Genomic DNA, 25,895 nt, shown 5'->3' with positions numbered 1-25,895 from the left:
ACAACCTCCATCTTGTTGTGGTCTCCTATGGCCCTACTGTCCTTAGCACTGTTCCAAGAGTTCATTATGCTAAATACAGATACAGTGCGGGTTATGTACTAAAACTGGAGATAGCAAAATCTGGTGCAGTGAAGCAATCAGCTTCCACGGTTTATTATCAAAGCTTAACCTCCCTGGCGGGTTTCCTGAGTGTGGCTCGGGGTTAAATTTCAGCACCATTAGCGGTAACCCTGAGCCACACTTGGGATTGCATTGCAGGATCCTGGTGCGGTATACTTACCTTGTCCCCAGTATCCTGCAATGTCCTCCCGCTGTGTCCGCAGGCTCTGTCCTCTGCCCGAAGCCTCTCTGTGCCGAGCTCCGTTCCCTGCGAGCATCGCAACGCATGGGGGACGAAGCCTGGCGGCAAATTCAAAAAAGTGGAAAATCATAATACATACAGTACACTGTAATCTTACAGAAAACATTACTGTATGAAATTAATTCACACCCCTTTTTGTCCCCAGTGCTTTGTCCAATGCCCTGCATGTAGTTTTATATTATATATACTGTTCTGCCTGGAAACTTGAGATTGTCCATAGCAACCAAAAAGTGTCCCTTTACGTCAAAAGTGGTCTTAGACCAGCTAAAAAACAGCTATAGTGAATTAGAACACTTGCAGAATTGAGGGATAGAGAATCATGGGGAAATTAATTTTATTATTATTATATTATTATTTTTTATAATTATTTATATTTATTTATTATATTATAATTTATGATTTTCTGTTTCAAACTTCATCATACCCGGGATATCTACTAGACTCTTGGTGGACAGATTTAAGTGTGTTATTGCTAAGAATTACAGGCCTACAATATAAAATGCCAAATTTCTATGCAAAATAATTGTACCGCTTTGAAACACAAAAATCTGACATAATCATACCGCCAGAGAGGCTACTTGAACAAGATGAGGTTGGAAGGTGATTGGCTACCATGAACAGCTGCACCAAATTCTGAGTACACTAGTTTTTGTAAATCATCCCCAATGCATGAGTCTTGATGATGATGGGTGTTGTTTTCCTGCCTTTGAAACACACCTCAAATGCAAGTAAGCAAAATTCGATTGACTTCAATAAATCAGTACACATGCCATTTCAGAGGCTGCATTTGACCTGCTTTGCACTCCATTTCCTTGGATACAGCATGTCCTATCATATGTCTGTTTTTAGCAGACAGGATCAGATCAGATGTCGGTGGGTGTCAAGACACATGTTCATTGACATCTGCCACTCCATAGAGAGCAATGGATGGTCCGATTGGGTCCACCTGAAAAACTGACAGGCGGACCCGATTACAAAAACAGGCTTTCCCATTGGCATATTTCCCCATGCCTCCTGTTCCTATGACAACCCAAAGGGTCGCCATACAATTATAGAGGATGAATGTCCCCAGCAGGAACACAGACTGCAGGAAAAACCTGACAGGGGTACTCTTTTCAAACCAAAATAAAAAAACATTTTCATTTTACATACACTTTAACAACTAAACACCATCTGCTGCCTATGAGTATTGTTTGCTGACATCAGAGCATAGATAAAGCTGATACTTCCATCCTGATGACTTCTTACTATATATCTATACATTGAAATCACCAGAAACACTTCATTTTCCAATCATCATCTCTCAAGTGCTTCCATGTACTTGTACGCTGACAAAACAAGTTAATGAAGTACATAGGGGATGTGCAATATCTGATTGCCTTGCATGAATTTCTACCTGAACATACACAGCTTCGCTCCATGTCACATTTAATAAGCAGCAGATTAAGTGAAGCAGTGAATTTCAGAAACTAATTTATAATAAATCTTATAGGGAAATTAGGTCATAAAATAATTGTAATGGAATTGGAGCGGCCTCACATTGTCAGTGTTATTAGAGTCATGGTCCTGGATTTTCACATTCTAATCATACTAAATGCCAGGAACAAAATTTAACAAGGATACTGATAGAAATGGCTACCAGCTGGGGAAAAAGCAGAAAAACTATTAACTCTATTGTTTCCAAGAGCCATTTGTGTTTTAAGCAAGAAGCTCCATGGCCTGAGAAAACCTTTGCCATGGTTCCACATCTGCTTTGATGCCTGAGATCAGAGTAAGACAGGACAATTTTGTTCACCAGGAATTGTCAAGGAGCCAGTCAGTTGGCTTCTGTGATGGTGAGGACTGAGTTTGGTTTACTCCATCCATGTAACCACTTTTTTCTTCCTGTGAACAAAGTACAGGAAAGCAAAGTTCAGCTATTAAAGCAGGTTTGCTCAACATTTTTAACCTAGAGCAGTAGATTAGTCTACAAGTATCTCTAACAGGTCATTTGCAGAATTCCCTTCACTTTGCACGAGTGCTTTAAAACAATGCCAGTGTCTTGGTATATATGACAGCTATTTTATCTAAGAGAAATTCACAAAACATGGCCTGTTGGGGGTACTTGTGGAGTGAGGTTGAGAATTACTACTTTGATTAAATAATTTTCAGGGAACACCTGCTAAAACCAATTCATCGGCAGTCAGTTGGAAAATGCCTCTTACATTGGTGGTCAGTGGAGAGAATTCCCCCTTACAGTGGTAGTTAGATTGCACCCCTTACAGGCACTTCAATAATTCATTGGTGTCAAACAGCTGGCTCTGCCAAATGGTGTTGACCCTGGAACTATGCAGGCACCGTAAAGTGGGAGGTCACAGCTCAAGGAACACCTAGCAACTTCTGAAGGAGCCCTAGTTGAAAATGGCTGTGTTAAAGGTGTTATTGAACCCTTGGGTTTCCTGTTAAACTGGCCTATCTAGGGTCAATTATGCTACTGTTGTGGTTATAATTTAGAGTATGCACAGTGGCTAGCAGCACCAGGACTGTGGGTTTAAATCCCAACTACGTCACTACCTGCACAGAGTTTGCATGTTCTCCTTGTGCCTGCATGTGTTTTTCCTCCGGGCACTATGGTTTGGTCCTAGTATGTGAATGTATGAATGTGAGTTAGGGACCTTAGAGTGTAAACTTCCTGAAGGCAGGGACTGAATGTATAATAAATATTTAATGTGATGAATATATTAACTGCACTATATAAGTCCCTGTAATAAAATTAATAAATAATTTGCATTTCTGAGGGTCTCGTGAATGATTGCAAAGAGAAAGAGAGAGAGAGAGAGAGACACTGTGTGTTAGCAGCTTGTTTTTGAAGCTGGACACTGGTAGGCTAATATTTATTTTGTATTTTATGCTGTTGTTATGCTCTATAGACACTTTTTATGGTGTTTTGATGCTAGAAAATTGTTTGATGCTGGAAACACAATAAACCTGGGTTTGGACAGTTTTAGTTGTATGGACACTCCCTGGCTGTACAGAATCTCCCCATACTGTATGTGGCTGTTTACCTAGCTAGGCTGCTATAATTGCATCCTTTCAGGGCAAACCAGAGAAATGTTTTCACTTAGCCAATTTTTGTTTTCTTTTCTAAATCTGGGAAACAAAAAAAAGCACAAAAAAGCCCTTTTTGTGCTGAAAAAATGTCAAATTTTATTTGATATCACAAAGAGTACTGGAAGATATCAAGCCATGGAAACTGCTCCTAAGCATTAGGCTGTAATGGAATCATAGACTTAAGGGGTAATGTCTACACCATCCATGTTTTTCAAGGGTAACTAGGGCAGGCAGGTGTATGACCTAGACTAGGTTTACCAAGGCTCGGGCTTTAGAGCTTGAAGTTGACTTTGTAGCCTAGATCTGCAGCACCCATCAAGCCACCAAGCTGTAGAGCTGGGTATGGCTAAATCAGAAAGTAGATGATCTCTGGAGCTAGAAAGGACATTCTATAACTGCTATTCTCAATGTTATTTGGACTGTAAAGTCGAAGGTTGCTTAGTATTAGTCATGGCAAAGCAGAGACACTTGGAATTGGTGACAGCAATCTGCAGGTACCCGATGGTGCCTGATAACAATACCATGCTTTTCATATACACAAACAGAACTCTATCCCAGAAAAGACCAAATTGCTGGAATACTGCAATCCATCGATAGCCCTTACATTTACAGAAAGTACTGATTTACCACAACACGGGACATGAAGTGCACATGCAGGAAGTAAAGTGGTGTCACACACAGGAAGTAGAATTTGGACCACCAGGAGGAAGTTCATCTAAGTAGATAATAACCTTGGTAGGAACTGAAATCCAGTTTTCCCGCACATTAGGGCAAGACTGCTAACCACTTAGCCACCATGCAGCTCCACTTTGCTTATGAATTTTAAAAAAATGTTGATAAATGTTAATCCTGACAGAAATCTTGTGAGCTGATAACGTCCTGAGCTATCTGTTTTGCTGCACTCATAAATTAGCATTGTTCCCTGAACTTTCTGTGGACTTCAGAGCATCTTCCCCTATGCTATGGAGATAATAAAATTGTGAAGTGTTTGTAGTCCTTTTACACTTCCTGCCCCAGGGTAACAACTTTTACATTTCCTGCCCCAGGGTAGTTGGAGAGCAATGTTTCCCTAAAACGGGAAGTGTGTTACTGACAGGATAATCAGGTGAAAAAAAAGTTAAAAGAAACTAAAAAAAAAAAGAAAATGAATGCAACCACCAAATCTAAGGACTGGTAAGTTGCAATTTATTACATTTTTGTTCTTATGATGATACTCGGATTTACTCACAGTGTTGAAACAATATAAAGAAAGCTTTCTCACATCATAAAGTATTTTCTATGCAAGAATAATTATCAGAACTGCCAAAAGTACTTAATCAATGGAAATATGTTATGATTATTATTATTTTTTTTAATTAATTTTATTAATAATAGAAAACACTCTCAGAACAGAACGATTCCAGTTACAAAGATAAAAAACAACTGTGTCATGTTAGGTTTAAAATAGTCCAACTGACCACTTCTCTAATTTTCACCTGATTCTAACATGCAAAATGTATAATCCAAGAGAAAAGACAGTTGAATTTGTAATGTGCTAACTGTACTCGGTAATGCATTTATATTTATATTTAGCGTTCTACAGCTGTCTTAATTCTTAATGCATACAATCTGTACTGTATCTTTTCTCTTGAATAAAGAATTTATATATAGAAAATAATCCAACTTTAATGAATTTTTTAAAGGTCTGTCCAAAACACATATTTCAGTGGGTACCGGAAGGTTGATTCTGGCATCAGTTTTTGTATGCATGTTAGAAACTTCAACACAATTTCCCATCCATAGTTTGTATACCTGTCCCTCCAATATCATTTTTTATATCGTACAAGTGGCCTCCGCAGTTACTTGATTGTACTGCATCCTGCGAGTGAGGATACAGTGCCTTGAAAAAGTATTCATACCCCTTGAAATTTTCCAAATTTTGTCATGTTACAATCAAAAACATAAATGTATTTTATTAGGATTTTATGTGATAGACCAACACAAAGTGGCACATAATTGTGAAGTGGAAGGAAAATGATAAATGGTTTTCAATTTTTTTTACAAATAAATATCTGTGTGGTGTGCATTTGTATTCAGCGCCCTTTACTCTGATACCCCTAACTAAAATCTAGTGGTTTAATTTGCCTTCAGAAGTCACCTGATTAGTAAATAGAGTCCACCTGTGTGTAATGTAATCTCAGTAAAAATACAGCTGTTCTGTGGAGCCCTCAGAGGTTTGTTAGAGAACCTTAGTGAAAAAAACAGCAACGTGAAGGCCAAGGAACACACCAGACAGGTCAAGGATAAAAGTTGTAGAGAAATTTAAAGCAGGGTTAGGTTATAAAAAAATATCCCAAGCTTAAAACATCTCACGGAGCACTGTTCAATCCATCATCTGAAAACGGAAAGAGTATGGCACAACTGCAAACCTACCGAGACGTGGCCGTCCACCTAAACTGACAGGCCAGGCAGGGAGAGCATTAATCAGAGAAGCTGCCAAGAGGCTCATGGTAACTCTGGAGGAGCTGCAGAGATCCTCAGGACAGGCGGGAGAATCTGTCCATAGGACAACTATTAGTCGTGCACTTGATAAATCTGGCCTTTATGGAAATGTGGCAAGAAGAAAGCGAGAAGCCATGTGGGGGACACAGCAAACATGTAGAAGAAGGTGCTCTGGTCCGATGAGACCAAAACTGAACTTTTTGGCCTAAAAGCAAAATGCTATGTGTGGCAGAAAACTAACACTGCACATCACCCTGAACACACCACTTTTCTTCAGCAGGGACAGAGAAGCTGGTCAGAGGTGATGGGAAGATGGATGGAGCCAAATACAGGACAATCTTAGAAGAAAACCTGTTAGAGTCTGCAAAAGACTTGAGGCTGGGGCGGAGGTTCACCTTCCAGCAGGACAACAACCCTAAACATACAGCCAGAGCTACAATGGAATGGTTTAGATCAAGGATCCTCAAACTATGGCCCTCCAGCTGTTGTGGAACTACATATCCCATGACGCATTGTAAAACTCTGACATTCACAGACATGACTAGGCATGATGGGAACTGTAGTTCCCGAACAACTGGAGGGCCATAGTTTGAAGACCCCTGGTTTATATCAAAGCATATTAATGTGTTGGATTGACCCAGTCAAAGTCCAGACCTAAATCCAATTGAAAATCTGGGGCAAGACTTGAAAATTGCTGTTCACAGATGCTCTCCATCCAAGCTGACAGAGCTTGAGCTATTTTGCAAAGAAGAATGGACAAAAATGTCACTCTCTGGATGTGCAAAGCTGGTAGAGACATACCCAAAAAGACTTGCAACTGTAATTGCAGTGAAAGGTAGTTCTACAAAGTATTGTCTTAGGGGGGGCTAAACACAAATGCACACCACACTTTTCAGATATTTATTTGTGAAAATGTTTTAAAACCATTTATCATTTTCCTTCCACTTCACAATTATGTGTCAATTTGTGTTGGTCTATCACATAAAATCACAATAAAATACATGTGCATTTAGTAGTAACATGACAAAATTTGGAAAATTTCAAGGGTTATGAATACTTTTTCAAGGCACTGTATGTTATTACTGGGAACACAAGAGGTACGCCATATGGTCAAAAGAATATGGACACCCCTCCAAATTCTGAGTTTAGGTGGTTTCCAGTTAAGGGCACTGTTCTGGCATTCAGTACGTAGGCATTTTAGACAATTGTGCACTTCCATGAAAAGATGCAAAATTACTCTTGCGCACAGGTGTATTGGCTAAAAGGTCCCAAGGGTTCAGGAAGGACTGTGGATTTCGGCCTTGCTGCTCTTAAGGATGGGATTGTCCTAGTGTTAAATGAAAAGAAAGAAAAAGAGCGCACCAGCCTAGTGCATTATCCTTGCAGATTTATTAATTAAAAACAAGATAAAAACTACTCACAAAGGTCGAAGAAAAAATCGCATTGTATATGGCACAGAGGCAAATAGTCCAGTGGTAGCAGTTTTCCAGGTCCCAGGAAGGGGGTGTACGGACTACTGCTGGCTAACGCGTTTCGAAGGTTACCCTTCTTCATCAGAGCCTTAGTAGTGTTGGTCTCCTGCTGGCTTTTATATATGTGTCCATCTAGACAAGACTGGTCAGGTTAGTTCTAAGGCTCCTCCCTTGATTAGTGGGCGGTCCTCTAAGAAGGGTGGGTCTTGGCTTTGTTGTCATTATTAAAGGGCCATAATATATTTATTTAATTATTTTTAATGTTTATTAAAGAAACTTTTTATGTTTGATGTGATTTTGGTTTAATTTATAGTTATATTTCTAGCTCTAGTATTTGATTTTAATTTTTAGTATTTAGTTTGTAATTTTTAATTATAGTTTTTACTTTTTAATTTTTACTTTTTAATTTTTAGTTTATAATTCATATTTAGATTTAGATCAGCGGCCATGTATATAGTCAGGAGTGCAAACATCCCACAACAGACAGACTGAAATGGTCATATCAATACTTATATATAGATGAGCCAAGGCATATCAGAGGATATGCTCATCTCCCCTCTCATCAATACATTACATACATCAGAGGACGGTGATTAGGGGTCTAAGATCGGAGAAAAAATAATAATAATAATAATAGCATACCTTGTGGTGTATAGATCTGATGGCAGCTCATTCGCTCAAGTATAGTGTCTCTGTGGGGGCTATGACTGTATCGGCTTCCATTGCTGACAGGTCCTGGCCAGTGACACGTTCCTGTGTCCTGTAGGACCTGTTGGAACGCACACCGCTCCTTTACTTCCGGGTTGCGGTCCACAGGGCGGAAGTGCGGTCGTGACGTCATATCCCGTGCGCCCTTCGGCGCACGAGATTGACTTACTATGGTAAACAGTGGCCTCCATTTTGCCGTAGGCATAGATAGAGGCCAAAGTCAGACAAAAACTGTCTGAACTACAAGCTAGAAGGGGATACAATAATATATATAAATATATGTGTATAATAAGTTAAATCTATAGTGCCACTAATGGGAGGGGGAAGGGGGAAATGGGAAGAAATAGGGAAGGAGAGGATAGGCTAACTGACCAGATGCTAGACATAGTATTCCAATTAAAAACTAGGTGGAGAAACAGGGACTGTTATAGGATTGATTCTAGAGTTATGGCTAGAAGGTGACAGTATCCAGAACGTATGTATTTAAAAGCCAGCAAGAGATGCACTAGAATTAATAGTAAAAAGTAGTAGTATAAAATACATAAAATATACATTGTATATAAAAATATATATATATACACATCCATTTTCATAGACATATATGCGCATAAGACAATTTAAAAGCAATATTATTAAAAATAAATCCGTATAGAAGTACAAAAGTCTGTGTACTTTGCCAGTATAATATAAAAAGGAGTTTGTTATGACCTCATATATATAATACATATAATGGTTTTGTACATTATTTCGGATCTCCCAGGGGTTATTTAATAGACATCAGCGAAAGGAATAATAAATAATAAAAAAAAAAAAAATTATATTATAAAAAATCAAATTAGATGAAATGGATATGGATATAATGTATTATTTATGGATTATTAGATAGAGCCACTGCCTACAGATATATGTATGTATATATAAAGACACATACACATACAACATATGATTACACGTGTATATACATATAAGTATACACATATATACTATCACGTGAAGGACCTGTATATGCTGTGATCTAGTCTTAAGGTAAATGTATATTTTTATTTTTATTTTTATTTATATTTGGACATATCCTGTGAGAGGAGTATTACATTGATGTAATCTATAGATTGAAATACAAGATCTAATAGGATATGGCTTAGACAGTGGGAATGTAATGATAATATCTTAAAACCTCTATGAAAAGAGTGGTATATGGAGCCAGGAGATACATGAATGTCACAGCAATAATAGGTTTAAGCAATTGAATAGATATAGAATTGAATGGATATAAAATCAGCCCTCCACAGTGGTTTAATGCCAGCGTTATACTATTTTATGTATTTCATTTAAACCTCCTGGGGCGAGACTGCTGAGGGTGAAGATCCAGAAGGCTTCTCTTTTGCAAAGCCTCTGGTGTCTTCTTCCTGTATCCAGCTCACTTCCAATAGACTCAATCCCAAATACTTTCATGCCTGCGGGGTCCCCTTGGTGAGCCTCTACAAAGTGTCGAGGGACTGGATATTTGTCTCTTAGATTTATGATACCGCATTTATGTTCACCAATTCTAACTCGCATTGGACGTTGTGTACGGCCAACGTATAGACGCCCACATGGACATACATTGTGCACTTCCAGCCTTGTGCTAACAATTTTGGGAAGGCCATTTTCTCTTCCAGCATGACTGTGCCCCTGAACGCAAAGCTAGCTCTATAAAAATATGATTAGATGAGTTTGATGTGATGAAACTCTAGTGGCCTCCACATAGCTCTTAACTCAGCCCTACTATCCAGTGACCACAACTGGAATGAGCTGGAACACTGATTGCAAGCTAGGTCTTCTCATCCAACATCTGACACCTTGTGCATGGACACAAATTCCCACAAACACACTCTAATGTGTGAAAGCCTTCCCAGAAGATCGGCAAACTCCATAATAATGCCCATGGTTTTGGAATGATATGTCCAACAAGCTCATATAGGTGTTTTGGTTATGCACCATAGTGTAAAAGAATATGAATTAAACCACAACTCCAGGAACCTCAAAAACCCTCCTGTGCAGTTGAGCCAACAGCCTTTAAAGATTTAAATTAGTTTAAATGACTAAGCATTTTAAAACTATTTTGATTTTGAAATACATTAACATATTTAAAAATTAATCCACCTTTAATACTAAATATTTGATCCTGTATGCAATCACAGAAAAAAAATCCATATTAATAACCATTATAAAGAGATGTATAATCATCTAAGAACTCATTAGATAGATTTCATATATATATATGACCTTGACTAATTAACCCCGCGATTGTGTTTATATTACACAGTGTGCGGGATCAAGTGGTCTTGGCTTTAATGAAATTGCTGTAGCTAAGCCTTCTGTAAAGTGGCACTTGTAGAATCCCGCCGCTTCTTTTATTTGCATTAAAACACAAAGAATCGATACGTGTTTACTTTTCCCTACATATTAGACAATGCTTGAGGAAATAAGCCTCCATTTCACAATATTTTTTCTTTATTAACTGCTTTAGCCTTTTTCCTGCTTGAAATACAAGTGGCTCTTATATTTTTAAAGTTGAGGCATTAGAAACAAGAGAAGCCAAATCTCTCTATGAGGGCAAACAAAATCAGAAAAGTAATTGACCTAGGTCAATTCTTTTACATTTTTCTATTTGTAATATACTGTATGTGCCGTGTGTTTTCATTTGTAATGTAATTACTGTTCTTTTTCCCTTTATGACATTTACCACTTTTCTGTGTCCTTTAGACTCCTCCTACTTTTTTTTACACTTTGGTCATTACAACGGACAACTGGTGGACAGAACTGCCCACTTTGGACAAATCAAACTTATTATTTCATCTTGATGCCGTTTCTTTTCAGTCATAATAATGCTCCTGAAGCAAGAAAAGGTAAGTATTCTGCTATGGTAGTTAGTTAGGGATTTGTTTAGGACAGCCTTTCAAACATGGTTCATTGGAACCCCAAGGCTCCTCCAGAGGTTGCTAGGGGTTCCTTGAGCAATGGCTAATTCTGCCTCTCAGATAAGTGTATTGCCCCGTACACACGGTCGGACATTGATCGGACATTCCGACAACAAAATCCTAGGATTTTTTCCGACGGATGTTGGCTCAAACTTGTCTTGCATACAGACGGTCACACAAAGTTGTCGGAAAATCCGATCGTTCTGGACGCGGTGATGTAAAACACGTATGTCGGGACTCTAAACGGGGCAGTAGCCAATAGCTTTCATCTCTTTATTTATTCTGAGCATGCGTGGCACTTTGTGCGTCGGATTTGTGTACACACGATCGGAAATTCCGACAACGGATTTTGTTGTCGGAAAATTTTATAGCCTGCTCTCAATTTTGTGTGTCGGAAAATCCGATGGAAAATGTGTGATGGAGCCTACACACGCTCGGAATTTCCGACAACAAGGTCCTATCACACATTTTCCGTCGGAAAATCCGACCGTGTGTACGGGGCATAAGGGGAATTCTTTCCCTGACCCACAATGTACTAAGGTCTTTCTATCACTGACCAGCAATGCAAAGTGTCCATCTTTGACTGACTACCAATGTTTGGAAGTACTACAATTTTCACTGTCTATGTTTCTTTTCTGGTCATTACATAACTTCAATATCTATATAGCAAAAATAATATTATATAAAAGAGTACTGGGTATCAAAGATGCCAAGTACAACACATTCCTTATTCTTTATTTATCTATCTATAATTTACTGTTTACACTAATGTCTCGTGAGCTGTAGATAAAGTGATTTAAATGGCTATTCCTTGTTAAAAAGTTTAAGAAATGGCTGGTTTAGAGGTTAGGCTAACTTATTGTTTAATTAAAGGTTTTTAGAAGTTTAGTCTAGAGCATTGGTCTTCAAACTGTGGCCTGCAGACTAGATGTGGTCCTTTGTCTGTCTTTATCTGGCCCTTAGGGCACTATTTCTCCCGCTGACACCAACAATGGGCACTGTTTCTTCCACTGACACAAAAGATGGAGCACTATTCCTCCCACAGACACCAATGATGGGGATGTTTCTAATACTAATTATGGGGCACTATTTTTCCCACTGATACTGATGATGGGACTCCACTAATACCAATGGGGAACTATTCCTCCAACTAATACTGATGATGAGGCACTATTCCCCCCACTAACAATGATGATGGAGCACTATTCCTCCAACTAATACCGATGACGGGGGCACAATTCCTCCACTAATACTGAATATGGAGCACTATTAGTCCATTAATACCGATGACGGGGCACTATTCCTCAACTAATACCGATGATGGATCACTATTCATCCCACTAATACTGATGATTGAGCACTATTCCTCTTCTAATACCGATGATGGGGCACTATTCCCCCCACTAATACCGATGATGGGGCACTATTCCTCCCACTAATACTGATGATGGAGCACTATTCCTCCCACTGATACCAACGATGGGGCACTATTACCCTGACTAATACAAACGATGGGGCACCATTCCTCCCACTGACACCAATGATGGAAATTATTCTTCCCACCACTACCCATAATGAGGCACCATATCTCCTCCTACCACCCACATGCATTATGCAATTTTTTTTACCCCTGCTGACCACCTTGTCTGAGGCATTTTCTACTCCCACTGGCCACAATCCAACCCTCCAAAAGACTAAAGGACAGTAAACTGGCCCTTTGCTTAGAAAGTTTGGAGACCCCTGGTCTAGAGAAAAAGATCCACACAATGGTTGTATTATACAACTTCCTTAAATTTTAACCAACTCACTAAAAACAACGCACTTCCTATGTCCTTAAAGCCAGATGTTAAAGTGGAACTATGGCCTCCCATTAAGTTATGAGCTTAACTGCATGTGCATCCTAACGTACTGTTTTTCCTTCTAATTTGCATTAACACCTGTTGATCCTTCCAGTGAGGTTTAACCTCCTGCAGCCACCTTCCTTTGATAGGGTAACAGCACTGCAACAGCATTGAAATCAGTGTTGTCACCTCCAAGTATGCTGTGCCTCCTGGCATTAGTGTGTTATACAAAAATGTTGCAAGGGGCTAGGCTATCATCATTGTCATTGCTAATTCGTAAGCCCGTAGCATGTCAAATCAGCAACTGGCCAAATCTCATGCTGCCCATTGCTTTCTGAATTGGCAGAACTGCTTTTGCTTCTTCACTCCTGTGAGCTGCAGTGTCTGGGAAGGTGATGTTTATGATTGTCAACTGAAGGAGGATTTGGCTCACTCCGGGGAAGTAAAGGAAGTTGTTTTTATTACATTATGAAGCTTGTTCATCACATACAGGAGAAGGAAGGCAATGTGCTTGCAAACTGAGTGTTTGCTCCCTCTAGTGGCTAATCTACAAATTGTTATGTTTTTAATATATTTTAACATGATTACAAAAATATGGAAGAGCACACATATAAATTAGAGTGATAAATTGATTCACTATAATAAGTCAAATACAATAAGTAAGTGATCCTTGAAAATACACTGCATAATAGAGTTGGGACAGTTTTAATTTTGTTATTAATATAAGTATATGCAGGCATCTCAAGGTGTTAGCATTTTATCTATGTTGACATGTAAGGTTCTTTATAAAACCAACCAATCCCCTGTAAACTGCATACACACAGGGACAAGCTGTAAGACTGACAGCTAACAGATTCCGGCAACATGACAACAATGTCATGTTTTCAGGCCAAGTGATACAGAGCTGTACAGATTTAAAAATGGTAATATGAGTTACAGGTTAAAAATGGAGGTGCCAGAGTTTTACAATTGAAGTTTAGGTATTTTTGTTTTGGCTACAGCTGCAGTCATATAACATATGTGTAATGAAGTGTACCCCGCATCCTGCTGATTGTAGGAACCTTCTCTCCAGTGGCATCAGGCTCTCTTAGCAGCACTGAACTTGTTGCTCTGTATGGGTAATTGCCTTTGGTCTATCATTGCAGCATATTGAAGAAGTCCTGACGAAGACCCATCCTTTCCTGTCCTCTCCTTCATTCATAAAAGTCCTTGTTTTCACTGAATAAAACACATTCTATGAATGGGTAGAGAGGATTCTGTTCATCTGTCCTACTCCATTCACAGAAAGTGTATTATGTATGACTTCATCAAAGTTCTCCAATGTTAGACCCAAACAATTAATCCATGAGTGCTGTGAAGAGGACCTGTCATCAATCGATATAATAGTTCTACTCTGAAGTGCAATCAGCAGGATGTGAGATATATGACATACACAACATCACAGGTAAGGTACCGTATGAACCAACTTACTAGTGTAAAGTAAAGTAAACTTCAGCTTTAAAGTGGTTCTCCATTCTGGGAAAAAAAATATAAAAAGTCAGCAGCTTAACTGTGGGCAGCCAGCTGTGCTGCTTGAGGCTTCACAGCCCGCTGCCCACTGCACATGCGTGAGCCGTGCTGCGCTTTGTTATTGGGCTTGCAGTTGTCTGGGACCTGTGGCATGTCTCTGGTGGAGGGAGGCGCAGAGGAGAACTTGTCACCTGTCAAAACTAGGTACCCGCCCACCTCAACCAAAAAAAAGTCCCAAATGTGGCAGAGGAGGGGGAAGGAGAACTTAAAGTGGAACTTCCCCTTTTAAGTGAAGCGTCACTTTAAACTTCAAAACAAAGACAAAAGGTGTTTAAATTGGATGTATAAACAATTATTTTTTTATCAATTAGGGAAGGGTTAAAACCACTAACAATTCATGTTTTGTTGTTCTGATGTGTCCCATTGGGGAGATTTACGTTCACTATTTCAGAGAAGAAACAGGAATATAAAGGAACTGGAACTGGAACTCCTCGTCTCCTATTCCAAAGATGACTGTCTCAGTAAAAAGTTCACCAGAACCAATAGAGGATGTGAATTTCCTATATATCTGGCAAATATATGTGCCAAAATTTTAAGTTTAAAGTGGAGCTCCAACCAAAAGGGGAAGCTCTGCTTGTTCGCACCCTCCCCCCCTCCACTGCCACATTTGGCACTTTTTGGGGAGGGGGGAGAAGGGTACCTGGTATTGACAGGTACCCACTTCCACTTCCTGGTAAGATCATCATCAGTGATTTATGTCATGACCGACCCCTCCTCCGTCCCCCCGCTGCCTTATGGGACCTGTGTGTCCCAGAAGATGGCTGGACCATTCAGAAAGCGCAGCGTGACTCGCGCATGGGCAGTAGGAAACTGGCCATGAAGCCTAAAGGCTTCACTGTCGGATTTCCTTAATTGCAATGCCGGTGCCTGCACCCAAAACTGATGGACGAATCAGCTTGGGGTGCCAACATCACGGGATCTTTGGACAGGTAAGGGTTCCTATATTAAAAGTTAGCAGCTAAAGTATTTATAGCTGCTAACTTTTATTTATTTTTTTTCCCAGACTGGAACTCCGCTTTAAGCTTACACATAGCATTGAAAATCCATCCAACCATAGGGGATCTTCCATAGGAATAAAGTATATGGTCATATTGTAGATGTTGGTCAAAACGATGGAAAATGAGTCTCAGTTGGGTGCATCCAACAGGTGAATGAGCTTTCTAATGGCAAATTTTCTGATGGGAGTTTAGCGGCGAAAAAGAGGGGGAGTGTTCAGTGGTTCAAACAGTAGTCACATTACAAATCTAATATGTTTTTATGCCACTCTATCGCTTATTTTTGCATTGACCGAAGTTCTCTGGTTATATTAAAACGTTTTCTAAAATAGAAGCTGATCTCAACTCTGCCACCTGCTGTCCTCTGATAATGATGCACATACAAATTACAATTTTTGCCAAATTTTACCTGGGGCAATCAATCTCGCTAGATCACGTGATGTGCCCTTGCGTTTTGTTGCCATATCAAATGCCACTCTGGGGCTTTAACTAACTTTGCAGTGTATGTTCTAAGCTGGGTTTGTAATTGAGACAGTTGGCTGTTTAAGGATTATTATAAATTTCATAAGCAGCCATGATCTCATTTATTTGCAATAGATCACAGCGGATAAAAAATATAAACTACGAGTCACTTACGTTCACGGCGGTGCTGCGGTTTCTTTATCCCCAGTGAATGATGAAAGCGTGATAGTGAATACATGAATTATTAGCAGTGGGGGTTCCAGATGCGTTCCTGAAAAAATGTCCTTCTCAGCACATTCCTTCTTCAAAGGTTGCTTATTAATTCCCCCACCAGATGGCACTAAGTACATCTACAAGTTCAGGAACTCAGGAGAACAATGGTCTTCTTTATTCTGAAAAGTAAAGAAAATGGCTGTGTTTGACAGTGGAACAGATGTACATACCAGCTCTTTAACTCTTTAAAGACCTAGAAACGCCCGCAGCACAATGATAATGAGCGGTTGTACCTGCCTGGTTATTTATAACTGATGATTATTAGCAACACTCTAGTAGAATGCTGAAATGGGGAATTTTGACAAGTGTACATTACTTATGTTTCAGTTCACAGTGTGGCCCCTTTGGGAGACTTCTCAGAACCTTTAATTACACATGGCCTTTGCATTCCAGATCACTAGCCGATACCCAGATGTTCTTCCCCCCCTAGATAATTCCATCAGAGCTGTTACAAGCACAGGACAGGCTGCTGGATGTGGACAAGGCTTTAAAGTGGAACTAATCCTCAAAAAAAACATTTTCATATGAAGAAGCTGAAAGCTGCAGCTTTCGTTTCCTTAAAGGGGTGTTTCACTTTTAGCTGTAAACCCTTTTCAAGGCGGTAGTAATGGCTGGCAAGGAGAGTTATTTCTTTGAAGGTTCAGTTCATTTTTGTGAATCACACACAAGGGCTAGTACTTACATTCTATGAGAAGAGTCTCTTGTGCTGCTGTCTTAGTTAAAATCTTTAGTCCTCTTACGCAAGCCCCCCCCCCCATAGCCCAGTAATGGTAACCTTCAAGTGATGCAGAGGTTATAATAAGTGATGGACTTGTCAAGTCCATCATAGGCAAATGTCATAGGCAAATATCAATAGTGTCAACTATGCCTACCCTTTCTGCCTCCTCCTCCATTCATAAGAGCTGTACTATCACTCTAAAAAAGGAGGAGTGCAACGTTTCATTCATCTGCCCAAAGTCCATTCATAAAACACTTTTCATTGATGTACAGCTTCTATGAATGGAAGAGGGGGTGAAAAGGACAGGCATGGTCAGCGTGGCCATGACAGGTCCAGTAGCTGGATTAACCCCCTTGGCACCAGAAGATTACTGTAAAACAAAGAAAAGAGGGCGCACCAACCTTGCACATTACCCAAGAGAGGTGGCTCTGAGGAACAGTGGATCTCCCCTTGAAACATGTCAGCCATCTCGAAAGTCCTACGACTTGCTGGGAACAGTCTTGGTGACCTGGTCGCTTTGCGTCTACTATGGACCTTGATATGCTTTTATCATATATATGCTTGTGAGTATACTTCTTTTTTTACATTATTAAAGCTATCACCTGGGTAATGCGCAAGGTTGGTGTGCCCTCTTTTCTTTGTTTTACAGTGTTTCTATTGGGTCTCTCCCCCAACCCTCAGAGGACAGCAATACCTGTGCTTCTTTCCTGAACCACCAAGATTCTGTGATTCATCCAACACCTTTACACTACCCTTAAAAGTAGGAGAATACTGCAGATTATTGCTGGAGGAGTATATGGGGGAAGACTGAAGATTTCAACCAAAACAGCAGCCACCGCCACAAGGGAAACATCTCGTTCTGTTTAGATGTTCCGTAGAACATAGAAAAGCTTTACTTTTTGAGTTCAGGTCTACTTTAATTTCTTGTCTCCCCAGCCATCCACAGTTACTGATTGTTGAGGTACAATCATTTTTTTGTGGACAGCAAGGGGCAGAGAAGTTCCAAATCGGAAAGCCATTTACTCAGAAAACTTTTGCATAACAGTCTGATAAACATTTAGGATCCTGATAGGTTTACTTAAAGCAGGTAAAAAGCACCACTGAGATATTTTTTATTCCCAACACCAATCTGTTTCTTGGTGATCTTATAAGGTTCACTACCGCTCAGGAAATCACCTTACCATGAGCAGTATTGTATCTCATAAAAATAGATTGCAATAGGTAAATAGACTCCTTCTGCTGTATGGAAATAGTGGATGGAAGACCTAACATGTCATTTCTGGTGTCAAAGTGAAAAGGCACACGTCAAACTGATAAAGGGAGACGGAAACTATAGAATTTTTTGTTAAAGAAAATGTAATATATGTATATTCCTCATTTATTATGTTGCCTGCTGTTTGCAGAGGTCAATAGCTGAAGTTCAAATTTACAAACAAAACAGAATAAGTAGAGAAATGGCTTATCCTCCTTCTGGCCCTCCCCTGCCTGCTCTTTTCATGCACTTATGAAGTTTAAGTTAGAGGGTCTGAAAGCAAACAGCTTCTGCTGTGCTCTCCTTTATGAAAACTCATAAATTTTTGTGATGGGCACATGCCGTACATACATATTTTTAAATGATTGTATAAAATAAAGATTTTTATGTACAAAGTTAAAAAATATACACAAACATGTCACACCCTATATTTGTAACCTTGATAATGGCAACCAGTAAATCACCAAAACCTCACTGCAATACATTTTCGCAACAAAGACCCTTTTAAAGTCAGGTTGCATTTGGTTTTTACATAGCTTAGACCACCTGCTGTTTGTTTACATTCAAAGACCGGTGGGCTGGCAAGTCTATGCTGCCAGAGGAAGCAAGGGAAGATGAACTCCCATTTCAGTGCCTCTGTAATGAAATTTGAGGATTAATTGCTAAACAGTGACTGTAGCTACAAAGGTCAGCTGTAGCTTTTTTATCCCATGTAATCATTGTTAGAATATAATAAAATATTTGATTACCCATAGCCTGGCTAAAGGTTCACTTTACAAAATTACATATAATCAAGCCAAAATCATTATAGTTTTCCTTTAAATAATTTAACTAATACCTCTGTCCAAAGAGAGACCAGTGATGTGGGGAGCTGAATTTTAGCCCTTGACCTCCCTAAAGGTCCACAGTTTACAATTGTATTATTGCAAAAAGACTTTTGTTTAAATCTTCATCTCTAGGTTTTCCTGACAGGTTTGCTTTAAATACCACTGGTTACATTACGGTAGGTTACTTAAGTATGGATAAGGTAAGGCTGGGAGAGCAGCCCTGACAGCTGGGGAATTTAAGGCCTTGCAACAAATTTGCATCTATTTAAGATATTTAATAAGGTATTGGAAGGGTATTGGATTTCTGTGAATATTACCTAAGATCCAACTGTCCTGGACCTGGTAAGCATAAGATAAGTATGTTGCAGTGATATCCAGAAGTAGTTAGTCACATTCAACTAGACTTGTTCTGTAATGTTGACATATAATGTAAAGACTTTTCGTAGCTCATCCAAGCCGCTTCTTTGATCTAATGAGTGTTAGGAAAATACCCCAGCATTTCTATTTGCATTATTGAAAAAAAAGTTCTCTGCTATATGTATACTTTGATGGAATCTCTCCTACATCATTAGTGGTGTAATAGACTAGAACATGTATATAACCGTCACAAATAAAGAAGGCAAATAGCGGATTTAGCCTGAAGTGAGGGGAGAGCGCTGCATTTATTTCATCTGGCCACAAGATGGCGATGGAATCAATGACTAAACCATACATGAATTTCCTGGAAAAACTTTTTTGAATAATGTGAGGAAGGACTAAAACTTTTCCTTTGGCGTGAAGGGGTAGGAGGTTGTCTGAGATTTCCACCCGCTGTTCAAAACTTGGATATATGTCTCTGGGAAATGTCTCATGAGTGAGCAAATTAAAAGAAAGATTCTATGGGTAGGGAGAATTAATCTTACTTTGTTTGCTTGTGAGGTTGGTGATCAGGACAAAAAGCGTGTCATAGAGTAGCAGATCTCCATTAGGCTTGAGTTCCACTTTAAATGACATGTAGGTTCGCCTTAACCGATTTGCTTTTCATTATCCACAATTCTATGTTGACCATTCAAGCTATCTGTGATGTTTGTAACCAATCAAATAAGGGCTTATGTTGGCGGGCCTTGTTTTGCTGCATTCGATATGTGTTTGGAACACATGTCAAATGCAGGTCAGCAAAGTACAAGTAACGCTAAATGAGCAGAACACGGGGCAGTTGAGAGACTTAATTTGACCTGCTTTGTGTTGCACGGCTTTCCTTTGAACTCAAAAACCCAAAAAATCCCTGCGCTTAGGTAACCAAGGGAATTAGTGGAATGCTGCTAGAACAAAATTTATTGTTCCTTTGGACACATCATGACCTACTGAGGTGTGTTTGAACTGAAGGCAAAGCAGGCCAAAAGTATCCTTTTCTTGTCGAGAGCTGCATTTGCCGTTCAACACATGCATTTTCGTCTGAATAGCATAATAACGCCCGTCAACATGAGCCCTAAAGCTGTACTCTTTTCTGATGACATCATGGCACTAGTGGAGTTCTTGTAACTAGTTGCCCATTGCTTGGCAAATTTAACAAATCAGTCCTTAGGCTTAGCCTATCAAATGATGATCAAATAATTGTACCAGGAGATCAGAAGTATCAGAAGATGACCCGTAAGACATCTACACGATAAGGATTCATTACATAGGGTAGGATTCTAAGGTTGGGGGCTAAGCAGGCAGGATAAGTGTGCTGTGCTGTATATGATAATGTTTTCAATTGTTAAATAGAAGGTGAGAACTCAGTGGAGCCATGGCACTTTCAAGGGGTCCCACTATCCTTATGTGATTTCTTTATGAATAAAGCAGAAGTGGGCTTCCTGGGTTGGAACACTCACTGTGAAACAGGAGGAGAACATTTCAAAGTCAGACAGATCAGAAGGGTCTCACTGTCAATGTCTTCAAGAAATAAGAAAAGCCTGTAAGACTTGGCCCTCTGGCCTCCCCCTATAACTGAAATATCACTTCTGAGTAAAATGACACAAGTCACTGAGAACACTTAAATTGTATTTTGGAATTTTGAAAGGTATTTAAATGATTTAAAATTACATTTCTTCTGTGTAAAACTGAATATTACATTACGGTTAACAGAAAATCACTATACCTAAAACTAAAAAAAGCTGCTTCGTGATAGAAGGAATGTATAGTGGTTTGTGTATACTAGCTGGCCACTTTATTAGGTACACCTGTTCAATTGCTTGGTAACACGATTTGCTAATCAGCCAATCACATGGCAGCAAATCAATGCATTTAGGCGTCTAGACGTGGTAAAGATGACTTGCAGAAGTTCAAACCAAGCATCCGAATGGGAAAGAAAGGGGGTTTAAGTTAATTTGAATGTAGCATGGTTGTTGGTGCCAGACAGGCTGGTCTGAGTATTTCAAAAACTGCTGATCTACTGGGATTTTCACACACAACCATCTCTCGGGTTTACAGAGAATGGTCTGAAAAAGAGAAAATATCCAGTGAGCGGCAGTTGTGAGGACGAAAATGCCTTGTTGATATCAGAGGTCAGAGGAGAATGGGCAGACGTTTAAGATGATGTCACAAAGCTCAAATCATCTCACCACTGGTTTCTTGAACATGACAATGAGGTCACTGTACTCCAATGGCCTCCACAGTCACCGGATCTCAATCCAATAGAGCACCTTTGGGATGTGGTGGAACGGGTGATTTGCATCATGGATGTGCAGCCGACAAATCTGCAGCAACAGCGTGATGCTATCATGTCAATATGGACCAAAATCTCTGTGGAATGTTTCCAAAACCTTGTCGAATCTATGCCATGAAGAATTAAGGTTATAAAGGCAAAAGGGGGTCAAACCTGGTACTAGCAAGGTGTACCTAATAAAGTGGCCAGTGAGTGCGTATATTCCGTATTTACTACAGTCAGGACTAAAAACCCACTCTAGCTTGTCTAATCACTGGCTACTATGTATGTAAAAAGTATCTATACCAACAAATACGATGCTATGTATGATATGTATGATTAAACTGCTTATCTAGTAAGTAATAAGCTCTGGAAATGTTTTGTGTACTCCAAAATAATGCAGCTGTATACAATTTTTTGTTCAAAAAGTGATCCAGGTGGGGATTGAATCCACTCATGCTTGACTATTAAAAGTGAGAGCTGTCAATGACAGTTGGTCGGTTTCCCCTCGAAGACTAGGCTGAACTAAAATGGGAAAGGAGATTGAATATGATTGGCTGAGGACAACACATAGTGCTGTGCTGCTCATAGCGACGAAATTGATTCTACCTCTTGTTTTTACAGTGTCAATTAAAGATAAAATCAAGCACCTGACTGGCTGTTAGTGGGAACCCAGACCTTTCATTTTACAGCTAGATTACATCAATCAGCTCCAATGTTAGTGTACTGGCTGATGGTAATGTGTTGCGGACATAGAGTAATACAGCATGCCATCTCAGCTAAAGTGTCTGACCCAACAGCTGTAGAATGAGTCACTAAGAGTAAACGAACAAATTCACTTCTAAATTAAGAGCTGTTTTTTTGTCGGTCGTGCTAAGTCCTGCCACTGGAATTCACCAAAATCTGAGTGTAGCAAAAATTTGCGTTTGTGGGGGGTTTTAGTGTACATTTTGGAGCGTCTCCGCTCGTTACTTGAATGGGCTTCCCTACGTGCGACAAACACCCGAAAAAAGCTACAAAGCCTTTTCTAAGAGCTGAGCGTGGCACATTTTTTCACCGACAAGATGCGCGGCAAAGGCAAACCTGCTCTCCACACTTGAGGTGGCATTGCCAATTAATGGCACTGTAAGAGCGACGCGTGTTTCCCAAACGCATGGCAAAATGTGTTTTTTTCTGTGCGCTTTGTTCCTGAAATGCCAATTGTGATTGGAGCATAACAAACCAACAATCCAAAATGTTCACCTAACTAAGTTGTAGATGAACCCCAGTCATGTTTATTCACGGATTTATCTTCTCTGCCTTAACATGTCAGAAGGCCCTGACATAGAAAGAGGTGGGGAAAAGCCTATGACCTTTAGGGATGTTCTACCAGTGAAGCTCAACCACCATGTTGAAGAGATTACTGAGTCTTCCTGTTGAAAAAGCAAAAACAATTTGCCGTATTGTATTCCTCCCTCCGGGGGGAGTGGTGCAAGACAAGGCATGTGGCAGGTGAGCAGGGGATTATAGCAGAACAATGCTGGATTTGCTGGTGTGAGTATGTTGAGTATAACCTAGAGAAATACTGTAAGAACCCAATATAACCCAGAGAAATACTGTAAGAACCCAATATAACCCAAAGAAGAATGGTAAGAAAAGACTGTGACGGGAGTCACTTTGGGCGGGGGGCCCGTGGGACCCAGCTTACCTAAGAGAGGTTGGGAGACTCCTTGTGCGGCTCCCCATGACCCTCTTATGTGTAAATGACCCTGTGTCTATTAGGGGCACAGGGGATTACAGCAGAACAATGCTGGATTTGCTGATGTGACTATGTTGAGTATAACCTAGAGAAATACTGTAAGAACCCAATATAACCCAGAGAAATACTGTAAGAACCCAATATAACCCAAAGAAGAACGGTAAGAAAAGACTGTGACGGGAGTCACTTTGGGCGGAGGGCCCGTGGAACCCAGCTTACCTTAGAGAGGTTGGGAAACTCCTTGTTCAGCTCCCCATGACCCTCTTATGTGTAAATGACCCTGTGTCTATTAGGGGCACAGGGTGACCAAGAATTCCAGTCTGGTCTGCCCTAACCAGACTCCCCGTACAACCACACCGGACTCAGCATTTCTTTTTTCCCCTGTTATCCTGGGTCTTTTATGTGTGCTTTGTGTTGAAAGTTGGAGAGGCTCCTTCACTTGGGACAGTAGTATTTATAAACAATATCTCTCAAGAAATATATAAAGATACATTAATTTCATCTGTTCAGGCTGCTGGAATATTGTAGGAGTGAGTCTCATAGACTGTTGCAGATAGTTTGAGGTGAGGTGGGGTTTATGTGTTTTTCTGCTTAGCATGTCTCTCCCATTGTCAATTGCTAATTATATCATGGTCTACCTGCCCAGTTATTGATTATATTATTTGTTGAGAAGTTTGAATATACCTGTGTCCCATGTTACTAGATGTACAGTTTACCCCACCCTGTGTCATTATGCAAAGAAGGGGGGATTGTCCCAGAGTGTATATCTCTTTGTTCCTGTGTTTCAATAAACAGTCTTATGTCTTCCACCTACTCTGCGACTGGGTGGGCTGCGGGATCTGGTATCATTGTGTTACCGAGCAAGGGAAGCTTATACGATGGATATACTCCTCTTGAGTACGGGGTCCATCACAGAGACTGAAACAAACAAACACATAGGGCGAAGCTCCTTTTCAAGCTTTACTGTAAGGAGATTAAGGACAGATATCTTTTAAAAGAGGAGACTTCTTCAGATTATCACTTCTATTTACACAGAGATAACTTCTCCATATGGAAGCTGTCATCAGAATGCATATTACCAATGCCAGCAATTAATATTCCCAATAGCCACCTGTTAGAGGTCAGAGTCTGTTCACGGTTTTGTTAAGACAGGAAATGTTGAGTCTATAGCAGGAACAGCCCACTTCTTTAGGAACCCCTCCTTAACAGGCTATTGCTGAGCAAGACACTTAGGAAGGAGGGTATGAAAACGTTATCAGGGTGAGGCCAGTCAGTCGTCAGTCACCATACAACCCAAGCTAAAGCAGAGAATGCATACAGAAAGATTTTGTAAAATGGGGATCCTTTAGGGAACCTACACTAGTGACCTTTAACAAGATCAACAGTGGCATCTTTCGTTTTAAATACAGTATGTGCGTACTGAGCCCATAATTAGAGGAATATGTCCTTGAGCTTTAAGGTAATGCCCATCCCCTCTACTTGTGCCAAATTCTCAGTTCTGGATTAGGCGCCATTCTCCTTTTCCTTGTCAGGGAGCTTAAGGGCAGCTAGATGAAGAGCAGAGGGAGACTATAGAGGTGAGGATGAAGGGGATCACTTAGGACCCCTGTGGTCTGAGGTCTCTAAAATGTCAGATAATTTCCCTGAACTCAAATACAAATTCCTTCCTGGATAAATTTGAGGAGGAGGGTACCACTGAAGGGGCAGTGTAGGACCCTGGGGCAGATAACAATTCTGCCCAGGATGAAAATGTCAAGATTCCTAAAAGAGATCAAACAGACCCTCTCTGGACCCTTAGCAGAACTAGAGCTGGCAGGTCCTGAAGCCCCAGTGTCAAACTTTTTAGTCCCCCATGTGCATGAGGGGACATATTAGGGGTAGCGACAACAGTCCTGTGCAGAGTCACCCACAATAGAGGTCCTGTAGTACCTCCGAGTTGTGGTCTGTGGCCTCAGGGAGTGAAGAGCTGTCGCACGGACTGGATTACAGGGAGGAAGCTTGAGCAGTCCTAGTTTTCCAAGGCTGCAGTCCAGGGGCAGAAAGATGCCAAACTTAACCTTGAAAAACATTAACTGCTGTCTACACAAGCTCACCTGAATCCAAGGACATGGACCACCACAGGATGATGGTAGACCTAAAGCAGACAAGCTCCATCTGCATCTACACCCTCTGGACGAGCTCACCCCATAAAGGTATCTTCAGGGACAGGGCTCCACTGAAAGATAGACTCAACGCAATGCATGTCTTACTAGAAGAAATTAAATGAAAAAAAGAATTAAGCATCTCTGAGACAGAAGGCATGGATCACCCAAGGACACTATCAACAAACTATAAGCATGCCAGGAGTGGGAGGGATTATGCTTAGCTATTCAGATTTGCTTTGTGTGATCACCTGAAGGCAGATGCATAACCCATTGGTGACTGAATTGCCAACCTGTGTACTGTTACGTATGATCAAGAAACTCCACTGAACCCCCTGCCTG

General features: G+C 40.2%; 1 long non-coding RNA gene across 4 annotated transcripts in view; it reads right to left on the bottom strand.

Moving 5' to 3' along the window:
• Positions 1-25,895, bottom strand: part of LOC141129193 (uncharacterized) — a 663,735-nt gene that overhangs the window by 311,529 nt on the left and 326,311 nt on the right. For all 4 annotated transcript variants that reach the window (XR_012241785.1, XR_012241784.1, XR_012241783.1 and 1 more), the window contains one exon: positions 16,114-16,331. This is a non-coding gene — a long non-coding RNA (uncharacterized lncRNA). The remainder of the gene's footprint in view (positions 1-16,113; positions 16,332-25,895) is intronic.

This window comes from Aquarana catesbeiana, linkage group LG02 (assembly GCF_042186555.1).
Source record: "Aquarana catesbeiana isolate 2022-GZ linkage group LG02, ASM4218655v1, whole genome shotgun sequence".
Taxonomy (NCBI): domain Eukaryota; kingdom Metazoa; phylum Chordata; class Amphibia; order Anura; family Ranidae; genus Aquarana; species Aquarana catesbeiana.
The sequence above is the reverse complement of the archived record's forward strand: the minus strand, read 5'-3'. Positions and strand labels throughout refer to the sequence as shown.